This window comes from Lepus europaeus, chromosome 4 (assembly GCF_033115175.1).
Source record: "Lepus europaeus isolate LE1 chromosome 4, mLepTim1.pri, whole genome shotgun sequence".
NCBI lineage: Eukaryota > Metazoa > Chordata > Mammalia > Lagomorpha > Leporidae > Lepus > Lepus europaeus.
This window is the reverse complement of record NC_084830.1, coordinates 107,092,970-107,110,210: the sequence shown is the minus strand read 5'-3', so window position 1 is coordinate 107,110,210 and position 17,241 is coordinate 107,092,970.

The following is a 17,241-nucleotide window of genomic DNA, read 5'->3' as shown; positions in this document are numbered from 1 at the left end:
TCTTTCTGGCTTAGGAATTAAGGTGATGGTGGCTTCATAGAAGGAATTTGGGAGGATTCCCTCTTTTTCGATTGCTCTGAATAGTTTGAGAAGAATTGGAGTTAGTTCTTCTCTAAATGTCTGGTAGAACTCAGCAGTGAATCCATCTGGTCCTGGGCTTTTCTTTGTTGGGAGGGCCTTTATTACTGTTTCAATTTCTGTGTCAGTTATTGGTCTGTTTAGGTTTTCTATGTCTTCCTGGCTCAATTTAGGGAGGTTGTATGTGTCCAAGAATCTGTCCATTTCTGATAGATTTCCCTGTTTGCTGGCATACAAGTCCTTGTAGTAATTTCTGATGATTCTTTTTATTTCTGTGGCGTCTGTTGTTACGTTTCCCATTTCATCTCTGATCCTATTGATTTGGGTCTTTTCTCTTCTTTTTTTAGTTAGTTGGGCCAATGGGGTGTCAATTTTGTTAATTTTTTCAAAAAACCAGCTCCTCGTTTGGCTGATTTTTTGTAATGTTTTTTTGGATTCAATCCTGTTGATTTCTTCTCTGATTTTAATTATTTCTCTTCTCCTACTGGGTTTGGGTTTGGTTTGCTGCAGATTTTCTAGATCCTTGAGATGACTTGAAAGCTCATCTATTTGGTGCCTTTCCAATTTCTTGATGTAGGCACCTATTGATATAAACTTTCCTCTTAACACTGCTTTTGTTGTATCCCATAGGTTTTGGTATGTTGTGCTGTTATCCTCATTTACTTCCAGAAAATTTTTGATTTCTCTTTTAATTTCTTCTATGACCCGTTGTTCATTCAGGAGCATATTGTTCAATCTCCATGTGTTTACACGTGCTCTAGGGATTCCTGAGTTGCCAATTTCCAATTTCATTCCTTTGTGGTCTGAGAAGCTGCATGGTATGATTCTAATTCTTTTGAATTTGCTGAGACTTGCTTTATGGCCTAGTATGTGGTCAATCCTAGAGAGGGTTCCATGTACTGCTGAGAAGAATGTAAAGTCCTTAGATGTAGGATGAAATGTTCTGTAGATGTCTGTTAGATCCATTTGGGCTATAGTGTCATTTAAATCTACTGTCTCTTTGTTGATCTTCTGTCCTGTTGATCTGTCTATCTCTGAGAGTGGAGTATTGAAGTCCCCCAGTACTATTGTATTGGGATCTAAGTCTCCCTTTAAGTCCCTTAACAAGTCTTTTAAATAAGCTGGTGCCCTGTAATTAGGTGCATATACGTTGATAATCGTTATGTCTTCTCGTTGAATGGATCCCTTAATCATTATATAGTGCCCCTCTTTGTCTCTCCTAACAGTTTTTGTAGTAAAGTTTATGTTGTCCGATATTAAGATGGCTACGCCCGCTCTCTTTTCATTTCTGTTGGCGTGGTATATCTTTTTCCAGCCTTTCACTCTCAGCTTGTATGGATCATTGTTGGATAGATGGGTTTCTTGTAAGCAGCAAAAGGATGGGTTTTGTTCCTTAATCCAATCAGCCAATCGGTGTCTTTTAACTGGACAGTTCAAGCCATTAACATTCAATGTGACTATTGAGAAGGAGTAACTTTGCCCTGCCATTTGCCAAAGATATTTTCTAATATCTGGTTTGAGATTCCTGTGATCTTTTGCTCTGAGGTTTCCTTCCTTTACCTTCTTTCATATTGGTGACCGTGTTTCTGTGTTTCTGTATGTAACACGTCTTTAAGCATCTTTTGCAGGGCTGGACGAGTGGCGACAAATTCTTTCAATTTCTGTTTGCTGTGAAAGGTCTTAATTTCACCTTCATTCACAAATGAGAGCTTTGCAGGATATAATATTCTGGGCTGGCAGTTTTTCTCTCTTAGTACCTGGGCTATATCTCGCCATTCTCTCCTGGCTTGTAGGGTTTCTGATGAGAAATCAGCTGTAAGTCTAATTGGAGATCCTCTGAGAGTAATCTGTCGTTTCTCTCTTGCACATTTTAGGATCTTTTCTTTGTGTTTCACTGTGGTGAGTTTGATTATGACGTGTCGTGGTGAGGATCTCTTTTGATCATGTTTATTAGGGGTTCTCTGAGCTTCCTGTACTAGGATGTCTCTGTCCTTCTCCAAACTTGGGAAATTTTCTGCTAGTATCTCACTAAAAAGGCCTTCTAATCCTTTCTCCCTTTCCATGCCTTCAGGAACTCCTAGAACCCAAATGTTGGGTTTTTTAATAGTATCCTGTAGATTCCTGACAGTATTTTTTAGATTTCTGATTTCTTCTTCTTTTCTTTGATTTGACTGTTTCCTTTCCTGTTCTCTGTCTTCTAATTCCGATATTCTCTCCTCTGCTTCATCCATTCTGTTTTTAAGGCTCTCTAATGTGTTTGCCATTTGATCTATTGAGTTCTTCATTTCATTGAGGTTTTTTTTCACTATCGCAATTTCCTGTTCCACTAGTTGTTTCATTTCATTTTGATTCCTCCTTAATATTTCATTTTCACGGGAGAGATTTTCTATCTTGTCCATTAAGGATTTCTGTAGTTCAAGAATTTGTTTTTGAGAACTTCTTAATGTTCTTGTGAATTTTTTGAAATCTGCTTCTTGCATTTGCTCTATCTCTTCATCTTCATAATCTTGCATTGTCATGTCTTGTTCACTTGGGGGCGTCATAGTGCCTTCCTTGTTCTTGGTAGCTCCGCTTCTATGTTTCTTGCTTGGCATGTTAGAGATAATTTGTGGTGTTTTTGTTTTTGTTTTTTTTTCCTCTCGTTATACTATGCCTCTAAGTGAGCTGTCTGTTTTGTTGGAGCCTTAGGGGCTGTGATGGGTGTGGTCAGAGGGCTATGCTTGTTTCTTGAGGTTTAAGGCTGTGTAAAGAGCGACTCTCCCAGATTATTTGCTCCTTGCTGGGACGCTCTCTCTCTCTCTCTCTTTTTTTTTTTTTTTTGTTTTGACTTAGTTGGGAGTGGGGTTGAGGGTAGTTGAAATCTAGCCTCTGTGAGTATTCGTTTGATCTACCCCTGGGACCATACACAGCGTTTATGCAGCCCTCAATGTGTTCTCCAGTTTCGCTAAAGATACTGAGTTTGGCTGAGCTTTACATATGTAAAATCGCGGTGCTCTTTGTTTTGCTTGGTGGGTGAAGGGAGAGGCCTCTGTTCCCCCTCCCCCCAATGTCTCGGACTTCTCAGGTCTTTTGTCTTTCTTACCCTCCTCCGTTCCCGCTTGGCAAGTTAGAGATAATTTGTGGTGTTTTTGTTTTTGTTTTTGTTTTTTTTTCTCTCGTTATACTATGCCTCTAAGTGAGCTGTCTGTTTTGTTGGAGCCTTAGGGGCTGTGATGGGTATGGCCAGAGAGCTATGCTTGTTTCTTGAGGTTTAAGGCTGTGTAAAGAGCGACTCTCCCAGATTATTTGCTCCTTGCTGGGACGCTCTCTCTCTCTTTTTTTTTTTTTTTTTTTTTTTTGACTCAGTTGGGAGTGGAGTTGAGGGTAGTTGAAATCTAGCCTCTGTGAGTATTCGTTTGATTTACCCCTGGGACCACACAAAGAGTTTATGCAGCCCTCAATGTGTTCTCCAGTTTCGCTAAAGATACTGAGTTTGGCTGAGCTTTACATATGTAAAATCGCGGTGCTCTTTGTTTTGCTTGGTGAGTGAAGGGAGAGGCCTCTGTTCCCCCTCCCCCCAATGTCTCGGACTTCTCAGGTCTTTGGCTTTCTTACCCTCCTCCGTTCCCGCGCTGGCGAGATTCTGTGGCTCTGCCTCCTCTCCCGCCGCTGCCGCTCGGCTTGTCTCGGTTGGTTTTCCACGCGGTGGGTTCCCTGTAAGTCCTCTGTGTTTCCTCCACAAGATCCGGAAGCGATTCCTCTGCAGTTTTTTTCTTGAGTTTTTTCCTGATGCTACAGTAATTCCGCTTTTATGAAAGTTTATTTTCCCAAACTAAGGCACACGTCCTCACTATCCGCCATCTTGGCTCCGCCCCCTAAAATTCTTAAAATTTTATGTTTAATTAATTTATTTGAAAGGCAGGGAGATACAGTGAGAGAAAAAGAAAGGAAAGAAGGAAGGGAGGGAAGAAGAAAAGAAGGAAGGAAGAAAGAAAATACATGCTCCCAGCCTCTGGTTAACTCCATAAATGCCAGGAGCTGGGAAGGCCGTCAGGTCTCCCGTGTGGGTGGCAGGAACCCAATTACTTGAGCCATTATTGCTGCCTTCCAGGGTCCTTTTTAGCAGGAAGTTAGATCCAGGAGCTGGAACTGGGTTTTGAACCTAGATTCTCTGATTTGGGGAGTGTGTATCTTAACCACTAAGCTAAATGTCTCTTCCCATCCTTTCATTTAGATGCAACTGTTTTAAATTACAATTGGATTCATTTAAACTATTTTTGGCTTCCTTTTTCTAAGCTTTTCAATTATTTTATGATGAGAAACTGTAATTTATGCAGCAGCAATTATTTTGGGTGTTAAAACTAAACTAGTGATTATTTAAATTAAAAATAAGCATTTGTAATATGAATATATTATAATGAACTATATTATAACAAAATATTTTAAGAAAATATTTGGGCCCAGATTGGAGGAGACACCCTTTTCCTTGCCAATCTTCTAATTAATAGATACATTATTTTCAAGTTAGTAAATAAAAGATCTAGAACTCTGAAAATCATTTAGAAATATTTTCAGTAAAGGTCCTTTATTTTCTAATTAACATTAAATAGTAATCAGCTATTAATTATGCTGGTTTTTCTGCTTTTTTGCTGGTGTACTTTCCTTAAATTTAATCAAAAACTTGGTGGAACCAGAAATTCGAGGAGAAAGACAGAAAGACTTGCCATGACCACACTCTGTGCACTAGTTGCTTCTCTCCCCCGAGGGGCAGAGCCTTTGCTTTTACGTCTGGGGTGATATAGTGATGACATCTGTTCCTCTTCGGGGCAGTGAGAAGTTGAGTGCCTCACTTCTCTTGTGACGACAGAAGATGCTACCAAGTGGCAATGCACACCATTCACATGAAATAGTACCTGATTTAAGGACTGCTACATAACTCATAGTTTTATTCTTGGCTATAGTTACAAGTTAATCATCTTATAGGAAAACAACAGCCTAGGTGTTCGGCTAGTGTAGTCTTCCTGCGACTGTCCACCAAATCCATCTGTTTGCAATTGAGGGACGCATTACTCGGGATCCAAAGTTCCCTCGTGTGGAGAGCCAGGCAACTTCGTTGGAGTATGCTGGGTAGACGTTCAGGTTGCTGAACCCTCGAGTGAAGAGTTGCATTCTAGCATATACAATTTAAGTGCTTTGCAAAATGAAATCTGTTTATCCTGTGATCTTTGCTGCATGAAATTCTTTGGTGAATGTAAGAATTCTGCTTGCTTCAATGTGTTTTTATGTTTATGTGACTTGTGTAACTTGACACCATTAAGTAGTCTGTTTTAATTCATCAGAAAGTCAGTTTTTACTAGATTTAAAATATAAATCTAATGCTGGATGCACACTTACTCACTGTTGTAAAACCACACAGTAATGAAGACTCCATTGAAATTAATATTCTAAATACTTTAATCTTTGTTTAGTATATTTTGTTGAAAATGTATTAAATTTCTGCTTCATTAAACACCATATAATAAACATTTTTTGATTTTTCCTTACTGACTTCTTCCAACTTGTGTTTTGGACTGTGTTGTGAGTGTTTCAGGCTTAGCTACCCGGGCTGGGAAGGAGAGGAAAAGGATCTTCCAGTAGTCTGAATGGAAGACTTTGGTGAGTACAGAGTAGAGTAGAAACACATCCGTACTTCAGAATATCCCAGCTCTCCTGGAGAATTTCAGGTGAGCTTTGGAATTAGAAGGAAAAAAACAATGGGATCTTTTGACAAAGAAACTAAAATACAGGGTATTTTCACATCCAATGTAAACTGAAGGCAAATTAAAATTTGGGGAAAATCTGGAGTAACCTAAGAATCTTTGTGAGTCAGCTTATAAGATAGTAAAGGAATAGTTTTGAGTTTGGGAACAGGTCTGTGGCATTAGAGAGGCCAAGAAGCCTGGGTGTGGAAGGGAGCACAGCCCGGGCTCAGCATTTTCTTGCGGAGAGAGCGTTTGGCCAGGCCCTGGAATGCGGCTAGAGCAGTGCCCGAGTTCCCGAGTCAGGACCGCATCCCTGACAGCCGTGCAAGCGTGCTTCTCCAATTTCCTACCCCCGTGGGCACAGCTGACTCACCACGCAGCTGTGCCGGGCTGTGAAGCGACTCCTGCCTTTGTAGAAGACTATTCTTTGCCACAAGGAACTGCCAGCCAGTGATTAAGCGTGGCAAGCATAATAAGGCAGGCACACTGCTATGAGTCAAGCCGCAAAGGCTGCTCATTTGCCTTGCTGATGCATTCATTACACTGCCGCAGGCACGGAGTCTAAGACTTTCCTGCCCGATCATCTTCCCTTCCCTCTTTCCCCTGCAGAGACAGGCCTTTGTCATGGTGCAGTGGCTCTCCTAGGCTTCCCGGCTCCCTGTCAGTTTTTCCACACAGACATTGCCCCAGGAAATAGCTTACACCTCTAATTCTGTCTTGGTCCTGTCTTCTTAAGGACCCAAACTAACACAAGTGATGTCAGGAATGGTCCAAGAAAACCGGCAGTGAGATGTGGCACTGGAGTTCCTTAATCATCAACCAGCTGGCAAGGAACTGTCTTCCTGAGTGGATTGGAGAGTACCCCACATGTTGTCATGGTCTTATTTGAAAGATTTCATCAGATATTACTTGGAAAAACTTCCCAGTAGTGGGTAATGCCTTTGCCGTTAGGATGCTACAAGAAATAATGTCTCCACAGATGGTGGGACGACTACTACTATGTACATTAACACCTTCAGAGAGGATGCTAAGAAGCAGGTGTTCATTAGAAAGCAGATAAAGAAAGAGTGAGTGGGGCCAGTGCTGTGGTGCAGTGGGTTTATCTGCTGCCTGCCAGGCCAGCACCCCATATGTGCACTGTGTTGAGGCCTGGCTGCTCTACTTCTGATCCAACTCCCTGTTGATGTGCCTGGGAAGGCAGTGGAAGACAACTCAAGTGTTTGGGCTCCTGCCACTCATATGGGAGGCCTGCATGGAGTTCATGGCTTCAGCCTGGTTATTTTATTTATTTGAAAGGCAGAGTTATAGAAATAGAGGGAGAGACAGAGAGAGCGCTTCCATATGCTGGTTCACTCCCCAGATGGCCACAATGGCCAGAGCTAGGTCAAAGAGGAGTCAGGAGCTTCTTCTGGGTCTCCCACATGGGTGCAGGGGCTTAAGCACTTGAGCCATCTTCTACTGCTTTCCCAGGCCATGAGCAGAGAGCTGGATCAGAAATGGAGTACCTGGGACTCAAATCGGCACCCATTTGGGTTGCTGGTACTGCAGGTGGCGGCTTTACCCACTACATCACAGTACTGGTCCCAGTAAATAAATCTTTTTTTTTTTTTTTTTTGACAGGCAGAGTGGACAGTGAGAGAGAGAGAGAGAGAGAGAGAAAGGTCCTCCTTTGCTGTTGGTTCACCCTCCAATGGCCGCCACGGCCGGCGTGCTGCGGCCAGTGCACCGCGCTGATCCGAAGGCAGGAGCCAGGTGCTGCTCCTGGTCTCCCATGGGGTGCAGGGCCCAAGCACTTGGGCCATCCTCCACTGCACTCCCTGGCCACAGCAGAGAGCTGGCCTGGAAGAGGGGCAACCGGGACAGAATCCAGAGCCCCGAGCGGGACTAGAACCGGGTGTGCTGGCGCCGCTAGGCGGAGGATTAGCCTGTTGAGCCACAGCGCCGGCCGCAGTAAATAAATCTTAAAAAAGAAAAATAATTGTGAGAGCCTCTGGTGATAAAACACCTTTATCTGGTGCAGTGGAAAACCAGACCTAGCCAAGTGACAGAGAGAAGCTGTGATCATGAGAGATGTATGCGTGGAGTCTGCCGTATGAATGAGAGGGCCTATGTCAGGAAAGTCTGAGATGCCAGAATGCATGCTGATGGATTCCCCTGCACCATCACGTCGGCAGAGGTGTCTTACCCCGTGCTGGAAGGTTTTGTAGGGAGTCCTGTCCCTCTGTAGGTACCTTCATCTGGAGCTGCCCTTACCTCCTCTCCTGGCTACCATGCCATAACTAAGGTTAAATCTCAGTCTAACACAACTGGAAAGGAGGGAAGAGAGAGCACACAGACAGAGCTCCAAGGATTAGCTAGCATGTGTTGTCATAAGCAAGAGGTCTATCATGGACTGGATTTTAAGTGTGCTTGATCAAAGGCGTTAAAATATGAGACTGTTGATAATGAGCCAAGGACTGGGGGGCACGTTCTTGGAACACCTAAGATTATGGAATTATCAGTTCTGAGTCCATAAGGATACCCCAAGCCATAAGCATCTTCATGGTCTCCCTGTGAGAGTGGGAATGTCCAGGGACCAGGTAATAAATGGAATGCTGGTTAGAAGTCTGGCTCACAATTGGCCCAATGGGTCTACAAAGCTACTTCCATGGTCATATTCCCAGTATACGATTATATTCCCTGTCTGTATCAGAGCCCGGAAACATGTCAGCAGCTGTTTTACAACAGCTATTTAATTTTATACTGTGGACAGCATGACCTTGAGCCAGAATCCCATTTTGGAGCCCATGTGGAGGTACCTAATTGGCCTTGCCACACCTGGTGGTTGGAGTAAGCCCCACAGTGGACACTTGTTTTATGGAAGGGGAGTTACAGTAGGGAAGGGCAGAACAATGCCTAAACTGTCCTCTCTGACCACAGTTGAGATATCGATAAAAAAAACAATATGGCGTAGGGTGGGGTTGGGGGAGGGTTGCAGAGATCAGTGCCAGCAAGAAAGACCTGAGGAACTGCAGAGGGTGACAGACACAACCAAACAGTAGCCCCGATCACAGCTGCTGGTGGCGTAGGATCATGGTGTGTAGCCACTGGTAAAGCAAATGCATTTGTCAGAAATGGCTGCATTTATGCGACACAGACGATTTTTACTCAGGGGGCTGGTGTTGTGTCACAGTCAGCTAATCTGCCAACCACAATGCCGGCATCTCATATCAGAGTGCTGGTTTGAGTCCCAGCTGCTCTGTTGCCCATCCAGCTCCCTGCTAATGCGCCTGGGAAAGCAGCAGAAGATGGCACAAGTACTGGGCACCTGCCACCCACGTGGGAGACCCGGATGGAGTTCCAGGCACCTGGCTTCTTCCTGGCCTACCCCTGGCTGCTGAGGCCATTTGGAGAATGAGCCAGCGGATTGGAAGATCCATTTCTGTCCATCTCTCCCTTTCTTTCTGTCCCACCCTGCCTTTCTAATAAATAAAAATAAATCTTAAAGTCTTACCTTAGGACTGTGCTGACTTCCCCACCTTTCATCATAAGACAGTCCCCAGAGACCCGGGCTCTCATCCCACAGACCAGCACACTGATCCATTACATTCATAACCCAGCACCGGTCAGGAGAGCACGCTGGAGATCCTGGTAAGATGTGTGTTCTCGAAGAATGGGGGCTGGATTCTACAAAGATTCAGGAACCTGCTGGAACTTTCAGTGAAAATTTTAGAAGTCTAAAGAAGAAAATTTCAACTACAACCAGTTGTCAGTGTTAGGGCATGATACCCCCTCCACAGTAAAAACAGTGTGCTTCTGATATGGTAAAGATTAGATAGAGGGGCCAGTGCTGTGGCGTAGTAGGTAAAGTTGCCGCCTGCAGTGTCAGCATCCCATATGGGCGCCAGTTCAAGTCCCAGCTGCTCCACTTCTGATCCAGCTCTCTGCTATGGGAAAGCAGTGGAAGATGGCCCAAGTGCTTGGGCCCCTGCACCCTCACGGAGACAAGGAAGAAGCTCCTGGCTCCTGTTCTGGCCATTGCGGCCGTCTGGGGAGTGAACCAGCCGATGGAGGACCTCCCCGACTCTGCTTCTCTCTCTGCTTCTGCCTCTCTGTAACTTTGCCTTTCAAATAAATAAATAGATAGATAATTTAAAGTTCATGAGCTGGAAGCTGCACCTCCTTTGCTTTGTGTTGTCACGTTCACCAACCTGCCAATCAAGGGACCCCTCCCAGGAAGTACCTCCTCTTACTTGGGACATGGGGGTGGAACCACGTAAACACTTCCGTTTTTCTCAGTGCGTAAAGAGCTAGGAAGCGTGGTAACTCTCTCTCCTCCCTGTGCGCTCAGGGCGAGTAGAGCAGAGTATGATAAATCCCTTTCTTTGGCTCCCTTTCCCTAAACAAAGCCCTAATGGGCCCTGTGTCTTTTCTCACTTTGTAACAAAGTTTATCAGGCTGCTTGCGGTGTTTGGGCCTGTATTTAGAATTCTCTAAGTAAAAGGTAAGAACCTGGAAAATTAATTTTGGCCCTAACCCAGCTCATAACATTTCCTGAATTCCTTGCACAAACTTGAAGTGCATAACATGGTAACTTCTCTGTAGGCTTAGAGGATATAGTCCTCTCTTAGGAATATTTAAGGATTTTTATTTATTTATTTGAGAGAGTTACAGACTGAGGGAGAGATGGAGAGGTCTTCCATCCACTGGTTCACTCCTCAAATGGCTGCAACAGCTGAAGCTGCACCGATCTGAAGCCAGGAGCCAGGAGCTTCTTCCGGGTCTCCCACGTGGGTGCAGGGGCCCAAGGACTTGGCTACCTTCCACTGCTTTCCCAGGCCACAGCAGAGAGCTGGATCAGAACAGAAGCAGCAGGGACACGAACTGGCACCTACATGGGGTGACAGCACCACAGGCGGAAGCTTAGCCTGCTGTGCCACAGCGCCAGCCCCTCACCTAGGAATATTGATGTGACCCCTATAGTAAGTGACACAGAAGGTTGTCAGGAAAGGACTCTGCAATAGGCCTAGACTGGCGCAAGTGCCTGCTGCTTGGATCACAAGATCTAGGGGACGTCACAGTGTTGGGGATGTTGGTGGTGGGAAAGGATGTAATATGATGCTTATGGAAAAGCTACAACAGACTCCAAAATGGGATGATGATCAACGTCACGCTGTTCACAGCATAAAATGAAGTGTCTTTTGTTAAACAGCTTCTGACATGTTTCCAGGCTTTGATATAGACAGATTGCTTAGCCAGGGGCACCCAGTGATTAGGTACCTGGAATTTCATTTTATAAATAGGATTCTGTGGGACCTAGCAAGTGAAACCATTAGGGTACCGGCAGCAGTCATAAAATGGAAATAGTACACGTGGGATTGAAGGCTGGGCAGGAACAGAGTATGAACAAGCTGCACGAGCAATTAACCTCATCCTCATGACACCAACGTCATGTGCACACGCTTCCCGCTGGACACACACTTGTGCCTGATGGCCATACGGGTGATCTTGTGTAAGTGGCTGAAAGAGGAGGAACCATGCAAGCTTTTACAGATAGGGTAGTTTGGTCGTGATGTAAGCCAGTGTGGATGGTGATAGCAGTAAGGCCTTATTCAAAGATGGCCCCAAAGGATAGTGGGAAGGGAAAGGGGAAGAGTAGTAGGTCATCTGCTTCATGTGGGAGGTGAGAACCTATGTGGGTTCTAGGGCGATGGATGGCCAGTGACCTGGCCATTTGATCTGGAACCCAGGACTGGAAGACTGGTGACAAAAAGTTATGTGGAGGGGCAGATGGGTGAACATAGGGAAGTGGGCACAAAGTGTGGATATTTTTGTATGCTATGGTGGTGCCCTTTAGAAAGCATTTCCTGCTGGGGGCCCATGTTGTGGCAGAGCAGGTAAAGCTGCCGCCTGCGGTACCATCTGCTCCACCTCGGATCCAGCTCCCTGCTAATGCACCTGGGAAAATAGTAGAAGATGGCCCAAGTGCTGTGGCCCCTGTACCCCCCTGGGAGACCCACAGGAAGCTCCAGGCTCCTGGCTTCAGATCAGCACAACTCTGGCCATTGCAGTCATTTGGGGAGTGAACCAGCTGATGGAAGACTTCCCTCTCTGTCTCTCCCTCCCTCTCTAGCTCTGCCTCTCAAATAAACAAATAAATCTTAAAAAAAAAAAAAAATCCCCTGCCAAAGAGGCACTGGGCAACCAAGGAGACAGGCTGAAGGCCAGATGTCATTAGCCATCCTTTGTCATTGGCCACCCAGGAACTCCATGACTTTTTGTTTTCCGTGTCTTTGATTTATAGTTATCATTTCCCTTATTATGTTTGCTTTGGACTTCTTTTGCTGTTCTTTTTCTCTAGTTCTGAAGTGAGAGCTAGATTACGGATTTGGAAGTTTTCCTTTTTCTAATGCTATTTATGTTTAATGCTGTTTGTAACACTTAATGCTCTAATTTTTTCTTTCGGCACTACTTTAGCTGTGCCTCCTAAGTTTTCATATGCTGTGTTTTCATTTTTGTTCACTTGGCATATATTTTTTGATTTCCTTTGAAACTTCCTCCTGGACCTATGATTACGTAGAATTAAGTTGTTTGGTTTCTATCTGTTGCTGTTTCATTGTTATCATTTTTATTGATTTTTGGTTTGATTCTGTTATGATCTGTATGAGTTTAATTTTCTTTCCATTTGTTGAAGTTTGGGCGGTGCCCCGTGATGTGGCCTATGGTGCCATGTCCCCTGAGTGCTTGGGAATAATGCGCATTCTCCTGCCCAGTGCTCTGTAACTGTGCGCCAGATTCCTTTTGTTCATTCTGTTAAGCTAGTCTATATTCTTGTTGATTTTTTGTGGTTATATCGGTTGTTTAAAGAAGCATATTGGTATCTCCGAAAATAACTGTTTTCTATTTGTACTGTAAGTTCGGTCAGTTTTACTTCATGTATTTGTGTGTGGTGAGGATTGCAGTGTCTCAGTGGATTGACCATTTATCGCTGTACAATGTCCTTTTCTGTCTCTGATCATTTTCTTTGTGCTTAAGTCTACTTTACTGATATTGGCATAACTCTTTCTACTTTCCTTTTGTTATATCTCTTCCTGTCCTTTTACTTTCAACTTACCTGTATCGTAATTGAATTGAGTTTCTCATCGACACAGTATAGCTGGGCCATGTATTTCAATCCATTCTGACAACTTCTGTCTTTTAACTGGTGTATTTAGATAATTTACATTTAATGTAATTATTGATATGTTAGCACTTAAGTCCTCCATTTTCTTTTCTCTTCTGCTTTCCTTTTTGGCCTTTGTTTTCTTTTTCCTGCTTTCCTGTTCTTTGTGTGGTCTCCACTGATGCGGGATCAGCATAGAAGTAAGAGAATGAAGGGGGAGGAGAAGGCTCATTGCTGGAGGCAGCGAGAAAGCCAGGTCCCTACTTAGTCTTTTCCGCCGTCACCGTCACCGCAGTGAGGGTATTGGGGCACATGAACACGGCCTCTTTGGGTTCCCCGCTCAGGTCTTGCAGGTGTGGGAAGGAGTGGAGCTCCAGGTTTGTATGTGCTATTTGATGAAAGTGGGTGGTTATTGAATGCAAGCTCACTGTTCTACTAGACCATCTCTTTCCCGGTCTTTGGATGGAAGGACTTTGACCTTCTTTGGTGCATGCCTATGGCATTTCCAGATCTCTGGGTTCTTTGGCTCCAGTTTCAGAGTCTATGAGTAAGGGGAACATGCAGGTGACCCCCATTGCATTGTCCTTGGGTCCTGAGGTCCTCGGTTGGTCAGTCTGCTTCTCTATACCTCTCACCATTGTCTCCTAGGTGCTTTATATATAGGGTTAAACTTTTTAGTTTTAATATTTTGTGAGAGGAATAAGGGAAAAGAATGCCTACTCTGTTCCTCTGAAAGCATAAATCTCAATGTATTTTATACAGGAAAATTCAAATGCAATTTAATAAGGAATGGGTGACCTTTTGAACAAATGGTGCTGGAACAATTTGGATAGCCACGTGCAAAAAAATGAACTTCTACACTAAACTGCTAATGGATGAGTGATTATACACATGGTGGCATCTCCATACCATGGACTACTATAAAACAAATTCTCAACTAATAATTCAAGATGGGTCATTGGTAAAATGTAAAATATTAAAGTATTTGGAAGAAACAGGGGAAAGTCTTCTTGAGGTAAGATTAGGCAGAGAGTTCTTAGAGATGATGCCAAAAGAAAAATCCATAACAGAAAAAGTGGTAAATTGGAACTCATTGAATTAAAATACTTTGCACTGCAAAGGACACTGTTAAGAGAATTGAATGCCATAGAATGGGAGAAAATATTTTAAAAAGCATGTATCTGACAAAAGGCTAATATCTAGTGTATATAAAGAACTTTCCATATTGTACATTTTGAAATTGCTAAGAGAATAAATTTCAAATGTTCTCACCACAGAAATACTGAGTAGTTGAGGTGGTGAGTATGTTAACCGGCTTGATTTAATTATTCAATATTGTATTAATAAGTCATAACGTTTTATACCCCATAAATTTATACAATTATTAATTATCAATGTGCAATTAAAAATAGCCCTCCTAACTCTACAGTGAAAAAATAACCCAATCCAATTTAAAATGGGCAAAAACTTGAGCGTAGGGACCAGTGTTGTTAACGCAGTGACCAGGTTAAGCTGCTACCTACAACACCTGCATCCCACATCAGAGTGCCTTTTCAATCCTGGCTGCTCTGCCTCTGACCCAGTTACCCGCTCACGCACCTGGGAAGGCAGCAGAAGATGGTCTAAGTACCTGCACCCCTGCCACCCACGTGGGAGACCAGGGTGGAGTTCCTGGCCAGCCTCGAATATTGTGGCCACATGGAGAGTAACCAGTGAATGAAAGAACTCTCTCTCTCTCTCTCTCTCTCTCTCTCTCTCTCTGCCTTTTAAATAAATAAACATTAAAAAACCCCACTAATCATGTAACTCCTCTACAACCCAGCAATTGCACTTCTGGGCATTTGTCACAAAGAAATGAATTTATGTGCATGCAAAGACCTGTACGTGAATATTTATAGCAGCTTTATTTGTGATATCTAAAGCCTGAAAAGACAACCCCATGGCCTTCAGTGGATGAGTGATTATGCAAATGGTGGTATTGCCGTATGATGGACGACTGTTCATCAATAAAAAGAAACAAACTATTGGGCCATCTAACAACCTGGATGAATCTCCAGAGATTTATGCAGACTGAAAAAAGCCATCTCGCAAAGGCTCTGTGCTGCATTATTCCATTTATATGTGCCGTTCTTGAAATGGCACAGTTATAGACATGGAGAACAGGTGGATGGTTGGAAGGATCAGGAAGGGGGTTAGGGCAGGAGAGCGGCACGCGTGCCTGTGGAAGTGCAGAGTGCGGCTGAGATATATTCTGTGTCTTGACCTTGGCAATGCCGGTATGCTGGATGTGATTTTGCACCAGAGTTTTGAAAGACATCACCACTGGGGGGAACTGAGTAGATGACATAGGCTCTCTCTGTTATTTTTTTATAATTGCTTGTGAGTCTTCACTTATCTCAAGAAAAGTTTAGACAAGCGCATTCTAGTTCCGAGGCTAAATTGCTACTTACTATACTAGTAGACAATAAACAAAGCTGCGCTTAAAAGCAAATGCACCACATGCCTGTGAGTCTATGTCTGTCTCCTTTACCCTGTTCCACCGATCATTTTTTCTTTACTACATACTGCAATGACACGATAGTAATTTTTGAGTAGCTATTCATACAACTAGCTGTAGTAATTTTAGGAGTTAGGTAATGTGTTCTATAATTTAAAATGTTTTTACTGCAAAATCGTTTTGGCTCTTCTAAGCCCCTTTGTCTTTCCATGTTAGTTTTGAGAATCAGCTAGTTTGTGTCTATGTTCGTGGGCCTTTGATTGCATTGAAGCTATGTGAGATATCTTCAAAAAGTTCATGCACAATGAATATTATGAAGAAAGCTATGTGTGGGTTTCAAAGATTTTTTTGCATGAAAATAAACTTATGCTTTAACTTAAATTTCCCACAAACATTCAAAGCCCCCCTCCTGATGTGTTCAGGCCTTCTTTCATTTTGTGAGGTGTGCAGTGCATTATCTTTGCAGTCTACAGATCTTGCACGCATTTTGTAGGCTCTGTATGTAAATATTTTGTGATTTTTGGTTCACTGTGAAACACACTTTTAATTTGAATTTTCTCTTGTTGATTGTTAATATATAAAACTTTTTGAGATTTCTACATTCTTTGAATGAAGATTTTTATTCCCTCCTTCCAATCTCTATGTGCCTTTTAGTTATTTTCCTCGCTTTGTTGTACTGGCTAAGAATTCCAGAATGCCAGTTCTCATAGTGGTGTTCCTGCGACACTAATGTATCCTCATGACACTCTGTTATTTTAAGAATATGATGGAATTTAGAGACAATTTTCAGACAACTGGGAGCAGTCTAGCTTGTGAATAAGTCCGTTAGTTTCAGTATTTAGTAAACGCCATATTAGAACTATTTCCTCACTGAGATGGACCTTTCTTCATTTCTTTAAAAAAAAAAAAAAAGAAATCGCCATGACATGGAATCTTCTGGACATTAAGAGGCAAAGACCAAATTAAAAAGGAAATTATCTAAATAAAAAGCATTGCCAAAAAAAAAAAAAAAAAAGCATTGCCAAGTGCCAAGTTGTTATGAAACATGAACTACCCACTCTTGCCTGAAGGTGGGAGTCTTCAATTACATAATGGTCTGGAGTAGAGAGAGTGGTGGAGGGGTGACATCCACACACAAATGCCTTTCCTGACAGGAGCCAGGGTCAAGTGGAACATCACCCACCTATTCACCCATTCGTTCAAGTAATATTTACGAAGTACATATAGTGTATCAGATTCTGTTCTAGGAGCTAGGGGGACAACAGTGAAGAAAACAAACAAAAACCCCTGTATTAAGGGAAATCATACAATAAGTAAGTAAAGTATACTGGTCAAAATGTTGATATACAGGGACAGGGCTTGTGAGCATTCTGGGTGCAGGCCAGGCTCCCGAGGCTGGGGATCAGGAGGACACTAACAGAAGAGACCCAGTGGCATGCGTAGGAGGGAGGGGGAGAGTAACAGAGACCAGATTATGCCGGGATGCTTCGAGGACCTTACTTTCCTTCAGAGTTCCGTGGAAAGCTATTGGAGGGTTTTGAGTAGAGGACCGACAGGAGCTGAGGAATATGTCATAGAACTACCTCGGCAGCTGAGAATGACTGGAGGGAGGCGAGGGCCTTCTTACCTTCTATGAGTCGGTGAGGAATGAGTTCTCCCCTAATTCTTTAATATAAACATAACCACCAGGCAAGTGTGCTATCTGTAGAAAGGGGGTTTTCATGAGGAATTTGCAAATAGTACATGTGCTCGTTCCTTGAGACCATCACATCCCTGTTGGACTTTAAGAGGAATAGATGTTTAGG